The 13,721-nt window shown below is 39.3% G+C and overlaps 1 protein-coding gene across 2 annotated transcripts in view; it reads right to left on the reverse strand.

The window, feature by feature from the left end:
* Positions 1-13,721, reverse strand: part of dgkb (diacylglycerol kinase, beta) — a 160,819-nt gene that overhangs the window by 141,273 nt on the left and 5,825 nt on the right. The gene's annotated exons all lie outside the window — the stretch shown is intronic.

A 13,721-nucleotide genomic window follows, 5' to 3' on the forward strand; every position in this document is an offset into this window, starting at 1 on the left:
AGTCATTGCTCCATGAATCACTCCTACTGAGCAATTTGGAAAGCTGGCTGTCACTCTTCACCTCAGAGGAGGACAACTTCAGAAAACCAATGCCATTCATCCAGCATATGATCCACTATCATATGTGCTTCTTCTGCCACAGGGCTCTGAAGGATACAAACACTGAACTGATAGGTGTCACCCCAACAAACTTTTACCAATTCCACCTTCAAGTGCGCCTCATTGATCATCACTTTAATTTGCTGCATCGTGGTGGAAAACTCACACAACAGTATGTATGTGACATGATGGCTAAAATTGAATCACACCGTCTCAACTGCATTCGCCACAATCAGAAATCCATCAAGACAGAAAAATACAATGTCATTGTTGATGCCCTGAGTAGTGACACTGAGATCATCCCGGGACGCCAAACCATACTGCCCCCCACCATTTATGGATCACCAAGATGGTACGCCAAAGAATTCCAAGACGCCATGGCCTTGGTCAGAGTCAAAGGCAAACCAGACTTCTTCCTCACCTTCACTTGCAACCCCAACTGGGCTGAGATTAAAAGATCGCTTTTTGAAGGTCAGCAGACCCATCAAAGACCAGACATCATTGCCAGAGTATTCCACATGAAGGTGGAAGCTCTACTCACAGACCTCCTGAAACATGACATACTGGGACATGTGGATGCATTTGTGATGGTGAAAGAAACTAAAAAAAGACATCGTCCTCATTTACATATGCTCATCACCATGGTGCAACGTGACAAACCCAGGACCTCCACTGATATTGATCGCATCGTATCTGCAGAGATTCCAACCAAAGACACAAACACACATCTCCATCACATTGTCACATCACATATGATTCACGGCCCATGTGGACAATGGAATCGTAACAGTCCATGCATGGTTGACAGAAAGTGTTCAAAGGACTACCCCAAACTGTTGAGACATACCACAAGCTTCTCAGAGAACTCTTACCCACTGTACAGTAGACGAGCTGAAGATGCACCTGGCTCTTCCATCAGACGATCAGAGGGGGCATAAATGTGTCCTTCAATAATGAGTGGGTTGTGCCATACAATCCATACCTCCTGCTCCGATACAATGCACACATTAACCTTGAAATTGTCTGTGCTGTCTCCAGTGTCAAGTATTTGTACAAATACTTGGAGAAGGGTCCAGATCCATGTCTGGTGAGGTTAGATGTTGCTGACCGTGAGGTGACGTGTTATGAGTTAGGACGTTACATCATTGCATCTATAAATTCCCCATCCATCAAAAAAAAAAAACGCCAGTAAAAATGCTGGAAATTCACCTAGAGGACAAACAGGTCATCAAGTTCAATGATGACGGCGCTGCCCACAACTTACTGGATGCAGGGCCACCTGTAACAACACTGACTGCCTTTTTTAAAGCAATGTCTCTACATCCACAAATACAACACATTGTGTACCCAGATGTATTTCAACACTTCATATACACAGGTAAGACATTTCAAATGTGAAAAAAAAAGACTAAATTCCCACGCTGACTGCATGGCCGACACCGTTGGACGCATTCCAACGATTGCCTTCAACCCACACACTGCTGAACTGTCCTATTTCCACATTATACTGTATCCCAGGACCAACTTCAAGCGATGGGACAGGAAAGACCTTTGTATTGTACCATATCCTGAACAAAGTTTGCATAGAAGGCAAAGTGGCTGTTGCAACAGCCGCGAGTGGCATTGCAGCAACCCTGCGGCCAAAAGTCACCACCTTTCACAGTGGAACAAAATGTCCTCTCATTCTCACTGATGAATCCACTTGGGCTGTCAGTGAACATGATGTTATGGCAATTTTTATATTCATCATAATATTGTCAAATGTATGTTCATGTGTACAATTTGTCATGTTTTAATACATGATGATTCCATTACTCTTTGCTGCACTTTTGAACAGCTGAATCATGTTAGATTAAACAGTATAGATCGTATTGTACTCAGTGCAACACAGAGTCTCTGCTGAAGCCAAAACTCAAACTCACATGCAGATATACACGAACACACACACTATCAAGGACAGATAAGAGTGGCGCCCAATCTTCCTCATAATATACACGTCTTCATCATCCTCAAATGTTTCCACTGTTGGGCATCTGATTCCCTCCTTCTCCTCACCTCAGGGTGGAACTTTTTCTGTTATCTGTATAAAAGCTAAAGCTGTGAAACTGTTAGTTAGAGTGGGTCTTGCCTTTTTGCTCTGCCATGAGCCTTTTGCCTTTCATTCTTTCAGGATGGAAGCTTCTTTTTTACTCCTTTTTTTTTTTAATTTTATAATAAACCTTTTTTATAAAATCATCAATGCCTCGCCTGGACTCCATCATTCAACCAGAGCAATAAATCATGTCTCCAAATGACGTCAACCGCAAATTTGCCGTGACAATGACAACACTGCCACACTCATTAGGATGGCACATCTCATGGTTGTGAATGAAGTCATAATGATGGATCGCAGTGCATCAGAAGCAGCAGACCGTACATTTCGATGGCTTCGTGGAGTAAATATCTCCCCGACGTGCTGCCTGTTCGACCTGAAACTTTGTCAATGGCTTCCAAATACCCCGAGTTTGTGCATCCATTATTTTGGAGTAATTTGGTAATTTCCAAATATTTATTTTAATTTTATTTCACTTCTGGGTGGCCCAGAAGTGAAACCTATTCAGCTTTTGACCTCAGAGTGTAAGGGAGCGCTAACGCACCATCTATATCTATTTCACTGCACAACTCCTCACCCGAGCTAGAGTTACGTGTGCAGCCAGAGCCAATCAATGCGCACACAGCAAAGCAGACACGGACTGTAAACACACGAGTGAGAGAGAGGAAGATAGTGTAGGCCGGAGAGGGGGGAGGGGCATCTGAGCAGCCGCTCACACTGGACCTGATGTGAGTCACTGATGTACGTGCATGTGTGTGAGTCACGGAGTAGCGAGTCACGCTCACACGCACACCAAACGACAACAAAAATATAAATATGACTCAAAATACACAAAAGTAAATATTTATACAAAAAATACACAAAATGACAAGAGAAATGCACAAATTAAACTAAAAAGAAAAAAAAATACACATAATGATGTAAAACAAAAAACTAAACAATATTTATATAAAAAGTACGACAACAGAAATGACAACAGAAATGCATAAAAATATACACTAGGTGCAAAAAACACACAAAATTACTCCAAAAAACATATATTACAGAAAAAATGTAGATGCTGAAAAGGTGTTTGATATGATTGAATGGGAATCCATGTTTGAAGTAATGAAGATATTTGGTTTTGGATGTGGCTTCTTGAGGTGGGTCAGAATGCTGTATGAAGCATCAACAGCTTTGTTTCTTCCAAATGGTCTGTTGTTCCCTTTAAAGTGAAAAGAGGTACAGCTCAAGGAAGTCCACTGCCCCCTACTTTGTTTGCCCTGGCTATAGAGCCATTAGCGTTGGCTATCAGACAAAACCCTGATATCCAAGGAGTAACGATTGGCACCAAACAATATAAAATGTTACTGTATGCTGATGATATTCTTTTGCCACTAACAAAACCCTCTCAATCATTAATAGCTTTGACTGCTTGTTTGAAAGAATTCCGTCTAATATCTGGATATAAAGCTGCTGTTATTGTAAGCTGCTGGGGACGATGGAGCCGCTTTTGTTCCGTGAGTACAGCAGGATGGCCGCATCTACAAACACATCTACAGAGAGTGGAGACGCTACGCCTCACCTGTCGTCGGAGAAAGACATTTTGCTACTAAACGCCAACAAAGAAATTACCAAACTACGGGAAGAGATTCATCGCCTTTCTAATGAGCTAAAAAAGAAAGATGAATTACTCACCAAATATACAGGCACGGTTGTACAGCAGTCATCCTTCCTCCATAATATTCCATGTGACAATGACACAGTTACCTGGGAGAATCCAGGTCCAGGACTGTCCTGTTCCACACCACACCTGCCATCGTGGGCTGAAGTTGTTGTCCGCAGACAGAGACGACAGAATAACGCGGAAAACGACATCCCTTCTCCTCCTCTTACTGTCCACAATTGTTTTGCAGCCCTCCCATATGAAAACGGGGACAAACTCAGTCCAATTAAGCTGACCGAAACAACTGCCAGGAAAATGCCTCTACCACCACCTGGATTAAATTCCCAACGGCCAAAAACCTCCTCTGTAGCCCTACGAAACCTCCTCAAAGCTGCAGTCCAGAGGCATACTAGTGCAGCACCACTTCAATGCCATCAGATGATGGAGCCTTCTACAACCCAAGCACCACCAGACGTTCCCACACAGATGCCCCAACGCCAGTCAACTCCAAGCACGGAGACTCCAAGGACGGAAACTCCCCCACAGCCAGGTGTGATCCACCTGCAGGATGTTCCCGGCAAGTATAACAGGCGCACACTCACTCCTAACACTCTCTTCCCACAAACTACACTCATTATTGGCGACTCAATAACGAGAAATATTAGATTCTTTAATGTCATCACACACTGTATTCCAGGTGCTATAGTTCAAACTATCTTAAACAAACTTAATCAATTGTTACCCACGCTGCCAGCAACTGTCACTAAAATAGTGTTACATGTAGGGACGATCAATACCACCCGACGTGAATCGATACGGACCATGAATGAGTTTAACCTTCTCTTTAATGTTCTAAAGGCATGTGGGAAATCAATATTAATTTCTGCCTCTCTCCCTACATTAAATAGGGGTATAGAACAATTTAGTCGCCTTTTACAGCAGCACAACTTCTTACAATCCTGCTGCAAACTACGTAATTTCGCATTTATTGATAACTTTGACTTCTTTTGGAAACGTGCTGATCTATTCTGATCTAATTTACATGGAGCACAAATGCTGAAATTCATTCTACAGTCTGTGATTCACAACTCCACACGCGTATGACTAGCTGAAAATAAACCTGCAGTTACAACAAACACTTCCATAGATAAGTCCTTTACTCAAAATATAGAGCAAATATACCCCATAAACACTGTGCTGATCAGTACAGAGCAACATGCAATACAAGCTAAAGCCCACAATAGAGTTAACCATAAAAATCTCATCAAAACTAAAACTGCAAACAGAACACAAAATAATGAGAAAACCATTAAATGTGGACTATTAAATATTAGATCGCTTTCTTCTAAATCCCTCTTAGTGAGTGATCTTATAACTGACCATCAATTGAGTGTATTATGCCTCACAGAGACCTGGCTCAAAAATGAAGATTTTATTGCTCTTAATGAAGCCAGCCCTCCCAATAATGGTAATCACCATATTCCCCGTGAGAGTGGTCGTGGAGGAGGAGTGGCAGCAGTTTTTCACTCAAGCTTATCAGTTACCCCAAAAACCAAACTTAACCAAAATTCATTCGAAAGCCTCTCCCTTGAAATTTGTAATCCCAAAAACAAGATAGAAAAACCCACTTTATTGGTTATAGTTTACCGTCCTCCTGGTTCATACTCGGAGTTTCTCTCTGAATTCTCTGACTTTGTCACTGATCTGGTGCTGAGCACTCATAAAGCTATCATAGTAGGTGATTTTAACATTCATGTTGATGATGAAAACAACAGCCTAAATAAATTATTTATCTTACTATTAGATTCAATCAGCTTTACACAACATGTAAACAAACCAACTCATTATCTTAATCATGCCCTGGACCTTGTTCTAACATATGGTTTAGATATTGACCATTTGACAATATATCCTCAAAATCCTATCCTTTCAGATCACTTCCTGTTATCCTTTGAATTAAAAATATCGGCCTGCTTAAACTCTGAGAGAAGAGTACACTACAGTGGATCACTGTCTGAGAAAGCTGTAACTAGATTTAAAGATTTAGTTCCATCATTGCTTACCTCTGATCCATATGATATCTCAACAGAGAGTAGCTATCAATGTCTAATGACAGAGAAAATAGATAATCTTGTCAACAGTGCAATGTTGTCACTGCACACAGCTCTGGATGCTGTTGCCCCAGTTAAAAAGAAGATATGTCATAAAAAGGTTGCCCCCTGGTATAAATCTGAATTGTGTCTCCTAAAACAGGCATTGCGAAGATTAGAAAGGAAGTGGCTCTCCTCAAACATGGTATAAGTTCATACTGCCTGGATAGAAAGTTTGTCAGCTTATAAAAAAAGCTCTCTGCAAAGCTAGAACCTCCTTATTCAACTTTAATAGAGGAAAACAAAAACAATCCACGGTTTCTATTCAACACTGTAGCCAGGCTCACCAAAAGCCACAGCTCTGTTAAACCCTCTATTCCTGTCAACCTGAGCAGTGACGACTTCATCAACTTCTTTACTGATAAAATTCTAACAATTAGAAACAAAGCTAATGTCCCCCCTGCAGGAGTGATCAATACTTTATTAAACAAAGCAGCTCCAGAAATTACCCCAACATGCAGCTTTTATTTACATAGTTTTACTCCAATTGGTCTGTCTGAACTGACCTCAATAGTTAGTGCTTCTAAACCTACAACCTGTCTTTTAGATCCAATCCCAACTCCACTATTTAAAGATGTTCTTCCACTATTTAGCACTAATATGGTGAACTGGATTAACACATCTATAGTAACAGGTTATGTACCACAGGCCTTTAAAACCACCTTAATCAAACCTCTACTTAAAAAACAACCCTTGATCCAAGTGACTTGTCCAATTACAGACCAATATTTAATCTCCCTTTTATTTCCAAAATTCTTGAAAAAGTCATTGCAGGTCAACTATGTGATAATCTATGTTGGGAATCAAATCCTCCAGGTTGAACTCTGACTAAGATACTAGTCTCACCATTGAATGAAGTCAGAAAGTCTGCCTCCCACTGTGAAATGCAAACTTGCACCACAGGGGAATCTTGTCCCAAGTCCTGTCCAAACAAAGGAACAGGAGAATCCAAGAACAATTTTGCTCCTGTTATCACCTCTCTGTTACATTACGATCAAAAGGAAACAATCAGTCAATGTTTACATGCTAAGTTTTCAAACTCTGGGCTCCGACCCCCTGCAGATGTTGTCACCTCCAGAACCCAAACCAGTGGTCACACAGGACGCTCAAATGAGAACAAAGAACATGTACTTGTTTGAAAAGTCACAAAAGAAAGGATTATTGGAATGGTTCCTGCAGAAATTGAAATTGCAAATATTGTCTGTCCTATGCCACTCTTTTCATGTAATTCAAAAACCAACAGAATGTTATTTTAAAATGTTTCATCATTTAAAAGGTGCTTGAAATACTAGAAAACATCACAAAGCTTAGTTCAAGGTACTGACAGTTAACCATATGGTAAAGAAAATTCCTTAACATGAATTTTGACATTCAGGTTTATTAAGTACTAACTATGCTATTTTTCAGCCGTGTCTAGTATCTAACTGTTTCATAATAGATGATATATTAAGATATGATGTTGAAAAGATGTTTTGAAATATGTGGAATTAATTATTAGGCATTCTTATATGTTTAGGAACTCCCTCTGTTGTCTGTCATTCCACTACACACCCACACTTGAGACACACCCACAAGCTGAAAGCTGAGACAGTGACCAATCACCGATATGATCTCACAATGACCAACCAAGACACCTCCTCCAAAAGGCGTCTCCAAATTCTTTTTAAAAAAAGACGCGCTGCCCAAAACTTTAATTTTGGACGCGGGCGTTCAAGCGCACACGTGTTCCCTCATGTTTCCAGTCTTTAATTTCATTTTCTTTTATTTGTAGTTGCATCAGTTAGACTTTTTAAGAACCTTGCTTGCAGTGAAAGCCTAAGACGCAGAAGAGCGTGCCTGAAAGCCGACCTTCCAACATCTGAATTGCGGACCAAACCGTGGTTCCTCTTAGTCTGAAACTGGCTCATAATCCCAGAAGGGGTTGTGGATCGACCAATAGAAACGCTGCTATTTAACAAAACAGAACTCAACGGTGGCACGCCAGCGCAGCTATACTGCTAAACAGACGTTGTTCCTGCAAACCCAGAACGTCTCCAGCTCCAACCCAGACCACATCTCAAGGTATGGACCAGTGAACAATGGACCAGTAGAACTGACTCACTTAAACTACAATACTACCTTCCAAAACTGCACACTTACTTACACGCACAACATGCTCCACACAGTTCATCTCATTCATGTTTGTTCATCTCTCCTGTCTGTCTTCCCTCTTTGTTTTATGAGCTCGCTTTTTGAGTCTATTCTTTGATTTTACAATAGTTAGTCTAGATTAGTTTAGAATAGTGATTCACTTTACTACATATAATCCTCACCTTTATTAGCTTAGAAATGCATTTAATCAGGATTTAACTATCCCACTTCAATTGATGTTTGACCGTGTTAATTGTTGAATTGTGAATAAAAGGTTAAACGTAATCTTTGATTCCTCTGATTCATTAAAGCTGTGATGATGGTGTAGATTTGCTGCTAGAATTCACTTCACTGATTTAATACTTTGTTTAGTCTAAAGAAAAACTTAAAACATATTTCCTCTTTTTAAGAGGTGGCACCCAGTAATTCGTTGAGCTAATATTAATAATCATAATTAATATTCTCATTCATATAACCCATTATTAACTATCTTTATCCTCCTACACCTACATAGGAACAATTTATATGAGAGCTTTCAGTCTGGCTTTAGAACCAATCACAGCACAGAGACTGCCTTAGTAAAAGTAACCAATGATCTCCTCTTAGCCTCAGACAGAGGGTTGGTCTCAGTGCAGCCTTTGATACAGTGGATCATCATCTACTGCTGCAGAGACTGGAAAGTGTTTTTGGGTTTAAAGAAACAGCGCTGGGTTGGTTTAAATCCTACCTATCAGACAGAACCACTTTGTTCATGTTAATAATCTGTCCTCAGAGTTAATCATGGAGTTCCACAAGGTTCAGTTTTAGGACCAATACTCTTTACATTATATATGCTTCCACTAGGTAACATTATCAGAGAACATTATATACATTTCCATTGCTATGCAGATGATACACAGCTTTATCTCTCAATGAAATCAGATGAAACTCATCAGTTATTAAAACTCCAGGCTTGTCTTAATGACATCACATCCTGGATGAGTCGTAACTTTCTCCTTATTAAGCAGGATAAAACCGAAGTAATTTTATTTGGTCTAAAACACCTCAGAGATAAATTATCAGAGTAAATAGTGTCTCTGGATGACATTACTCTCTCACCCAGCACCACAGTAATAAACCTAGGCATTATCTTTGATACTGACTTATCCTTTAATTCTCATATTAAACAAATCACAAGGACAGCCTTCTTCTACCTCTGTAATATCTATAAAATCAGGAATATCTTGACCCAGAGTGATGCTGAAAAATTAATCCATGCATGTGTTACATCTAGATTAGATTATTGTAACTCTATACTGTCAGGATGTTCTAGTAACTCACTAAAAAGTCTCCAGTTAATTCAGAATGCTGCAGCTAGAATACTAACAGGTACTAACAGGAGAGAACATATTTCTACAGTATTGGCTTCTCTTCATTGACTTCCTGTAAAATCTAGAATAGAGTTTAAAATCCTCCTGTTAGCATACAAAGCTCTACATGATCAAGCTTCTGTGTAACTTAAAGACCTGTTAGTGCCCTATCGACCAGGTAGATCACTCCACTCTCAGTCTGCTGGTCTCCTGGAAGTTCCTAAAGTGTCTAGAAGTAGAACAGGAGGCAGATCATTCAGCTACCAAGCACCTCCCCTTTGGAACCAGCTCCCAGTCTTAATACAGGAGGCTGCTACTCTCTCCACCTTTAAAAGTAAACTCAAAACCTACTTATTTGCTAAAGCATATACCGTATAATGGTGTTAACCTAAAACACTAGGAAAAAGCTCTAAACGTAAAAATAGGAACTAAGAACTAAGATTATATAGTAGAACACCAACATTATATTCAAACACGATCCACCATCTACACACATAGCTCTAATGGGCTGTAATGAGATGTTTTGTCCAGGGACACGGTTGTGCCAGGTTGTAGACAACCCCCCACTTCTGTTCCTTGTTGCATACCCATCATACTGCTCACACTGCTTCACACCATTTACACTGATATCTACCCCAAATATATATAAATATATATATATATATATATTTTATTATTATTTTTTTTTCCCTGCAGTCTGTGTCTTCTCCTCGCCCTCCGCTCTCTTTTCTGTTTCAGGTGTCTTGATGTTGGAGATAGCGGTTCCTGATCGATGGCTCACGGCACAACTAATCTGGGACACTTGGATGGTCTATCCTTCTATCCTACACTGTTTGTCCCTCTGTTCACTAACCCCAACCAGTCAAAGCAGATGGCTGCCACCTCTGAACCTGGTTCCGCTGGAGATTTCTTCCTATAAAAAAGAGGGAGTTTTTTTTTTCCCACTGTCGCTAAATGCTTGTTCATGTGGATCTTGTTGGGTTCTTTCTTCTTTTTTTACTATGGACTTTATATTTTGTTCAGCGCTTTGAGATGACTTTGTTGTATTTTTGCTATATAAATAAAGTTGAATTGAATTGAATTGAATATAAAGTAAATTTTGATAAGTCAGTAATGACATAAAAACAGAACCACCTTATATTCAGCCTTTTGTTGGGTTCCATCCCTATGGAATCACAGGAATGCCAAAAGTAAAAGGAAATGCATGTGGAAATATAAAGCAAATCAATAATACAAATTTGTAAATAAAAAGAGAATCAATAATAAAAATGTGGAAATATAAAGAGAATCAATAATGAAAAAATATACAAATGTAGTATATTCTTTTTTTATTTAGTTTTTTTGCTTTTTCTATTTTGTCTTTGTCTTTTCCATTTGTGTTTTGACATTGGTTTTACTTCATGACTCAAGCTGTTGGTAAAAGCAATGTCAAATCAGTGACCCGCCCACGGTCTTTCTGTCCAGGCTGACTAGTCGATACCTGTTCACATGATACCTGCTAGCAGTCGCTACAGTATGTATTATCAGGCTCGGGGAGAAACGGATTACAAGTAACAGTGTTATGTAATCCGGATACAAAAAACATGTAACTGTAATCTGTGTGTGTATTAAAAAAAGTGTAATCAGATTACAGATTTTTTTTTTGTAAAAACGTAGATTATTTCGGGGGATTATATTTTAAAAACAAGCAGAATATGATCCAGTGCATCAACACACAATGCGCGCACATGCAGTGAGACACTTCACGGCAGTTCACTACAACAAAAGAACACGTAAAACAAACTGTAACAATGTTGTAATGACGTGAACAGCGCGGTCACCATATGCTTGTCTGGATTTAATACATCTGATCACTGAAGAGATTTCTAAGCAGTTTATGGATCAGTACGTGTGTTTTATGTTCCTGTCACGTCATCACTGTAGTACCGTGGGACCCCTGCACAGCAATCTGTAGCACGTTACGTATGGTGTTATAGGTGTGCCACTACTCCGCTGTCAGTGCACGTCTGAACTTTATCAGGACTGTAAATGGTATGCGATATAAAGATTATCTCTTGATTGAATTAAAAAGATATGTACACAGAGCTGTGTTTGTCTAAAGAACATGCTTAGATAGTAATTAAACCAATTGAAGCTGATTTTCATCAATAACATTAATACACATTGTGTTTTAATTAGACAACATATTTAATGACTCTCTTCCAAGAGCTCAGTCAATTATAGGTCTGTACAATATTATTTAATGTATGAGTGGGGTCTAGGGATGTAATGATTCACTCAACTCCCGATACGATTCTCTCACGATTTATTTTACAAAATGGGACTGTAGACAAACTTTTTTTTTTGGGAAAAAAACTAGAAAATACTGTACTATTTTCCTTTTATTTTTCATTGTCAAAATAATCCCTTGATAAACTATTCAAAACAATGCAATTTAACTAAAAATAAATCTTGAATGAAATAAATAAAGGAATAATACAAATGAAAATGAAGCCTATTAATTTAAATTCTGGTTCTATAATAAACAATGCAAAACTGCATAATAGTTCTTTTTCTTTTAAAAGTGCAACTGAAAATGTATTTTGTGCCTTAACAATTGGACTTAAAAAAAAAAAAAACCGCCATTGCACTGATTTACGTCATATTTGTTTGGACCAACAGAGGGCGCTGGTAACACAGTGGTTGGTTGGCATGCAGATATCTTGCAGTGAAGAAGAGAAGCCATGCTAGCAGACAGAGCTAATAGAAAAACGTGACTTAAATAAACAGAATACACAAAAATGACTCTGCAAACCCACAGTACTAACAAACAAGCAAAACGACAATAAAAAATACATAAAAATTACTCCAAAAAACACAAAATGGCAGCACAAATACACAATATGACTGCAAAAAACATATATTTTACAGGAAAAATACACAAAAGAACTACAGAAATGCACAAAATGCCTCACAATAAGTAATACAACAACAAACATGCACATAATGACAGAAAAACACACAAATTTGATATAAAACATTTTGTGTTTTCCTGTATTAATGCTCAGATTGGTCATCTATCTATAAAGCAGCAAAGGTCTGCGTGCATGTGTGTGTGTATGTGTATATGTGTGTTGGTGGAGCGAATATCTCCCCGACACGGTAAGAGTTTGACCTGAAACTTTGTCAAATACCACAAGTGCGTGCATCTGTTATTTTAGAGTAATTTGGTGTAGCAAAACATTCATTTTAAGATTACAGCTTAGATTCAACCTAAACCGCTGCCTTGTTACAAACTTTATCCATTTATCATGCACATGTCCCGTAGAATTAAACCAGATAAATCACACACACTATTTTACTTTGCACGCACAAATAAACCCCTTTATAACACTACAGAGTACAAAGTATGTACACCTCTATGTACATACAACCTTCAAACATATACTCACTTGGACATAATTGACAACTCTACTTAAGCTCCCACATCAATACATACCTCTGACGGGCACTGTAGTATTGTGTGTTATTCTAAATGCTGACAAAATAAACATTTTGAAATGACCAAATTACTCCAAAATAACAGATACACACACTCGGGGTATTTGGAACCCGTCAACTAAGTTTCAGGTCGAACTCGCACCGCGTCTGGGAGATACACACACACACACAGACCTCCCTTGCTTTTATAGGTAGATGATATGCTACAGATGAACTGACCTGATAACTTAGAGCTCTGAGTCACACTTTATTGTTTTTTTTAGTTTTTGTGACCATCACCAGCCCTCCCTAAGGAAGGGTAAGAAACACTTTATTCTAGAGAGAATACAAATAGAGAGAGCAGTGTTACACCTGGGTGAGGGGGAAGGGAACAGGGAAGAGGGAGTCAGGGTAAAAGTGAGATGTGTAGTTGTAGTTGTGTATATTGTGTTTATTATGTTGTGTAATCAAACCAGTCTGGTGACCAGTGTGTAGTTTAGGTATAATGGTGGTGTCTGTGGACAGAGGGAAGGAGTGAGAGGTAATAAATAAAACAGGTATTTAGGATCAACGTGTCTAAAGTTAAGCCCAGTACCAGTTTTATCTACAGTCTAAGACATGTCAGTGCATCATAGACCAGTGTATGTGTAAGAACCACTACTGTAAACCCAAGCACTGCCCCGGAACCGAAGATGCAGCCAGGCCAGCAGAAAGAGCGGGGTCCAGGGAGCCCCAGGCCACCCCCCCCCCACACACACACACACACCCCACATGGCTGAGCAGCCCCTCAGACGCCC

This window comes from Gouania willdenowi, unplaced genomic scaffold, assembly GCF_900634775.1.
Source record: "Gouania willdenowi unplaced genomic scaffold, fGouWil2.1 scaffold_3_arrow_ctg1, whole genome shotgun sequence".
Classification (NCBI taxonomy): Eukaryota; Metazoa; Chordata; class Actinopteri; order Blenniiformes; family Gobiesocidae; genus Gouania; species Gouania willdenowi.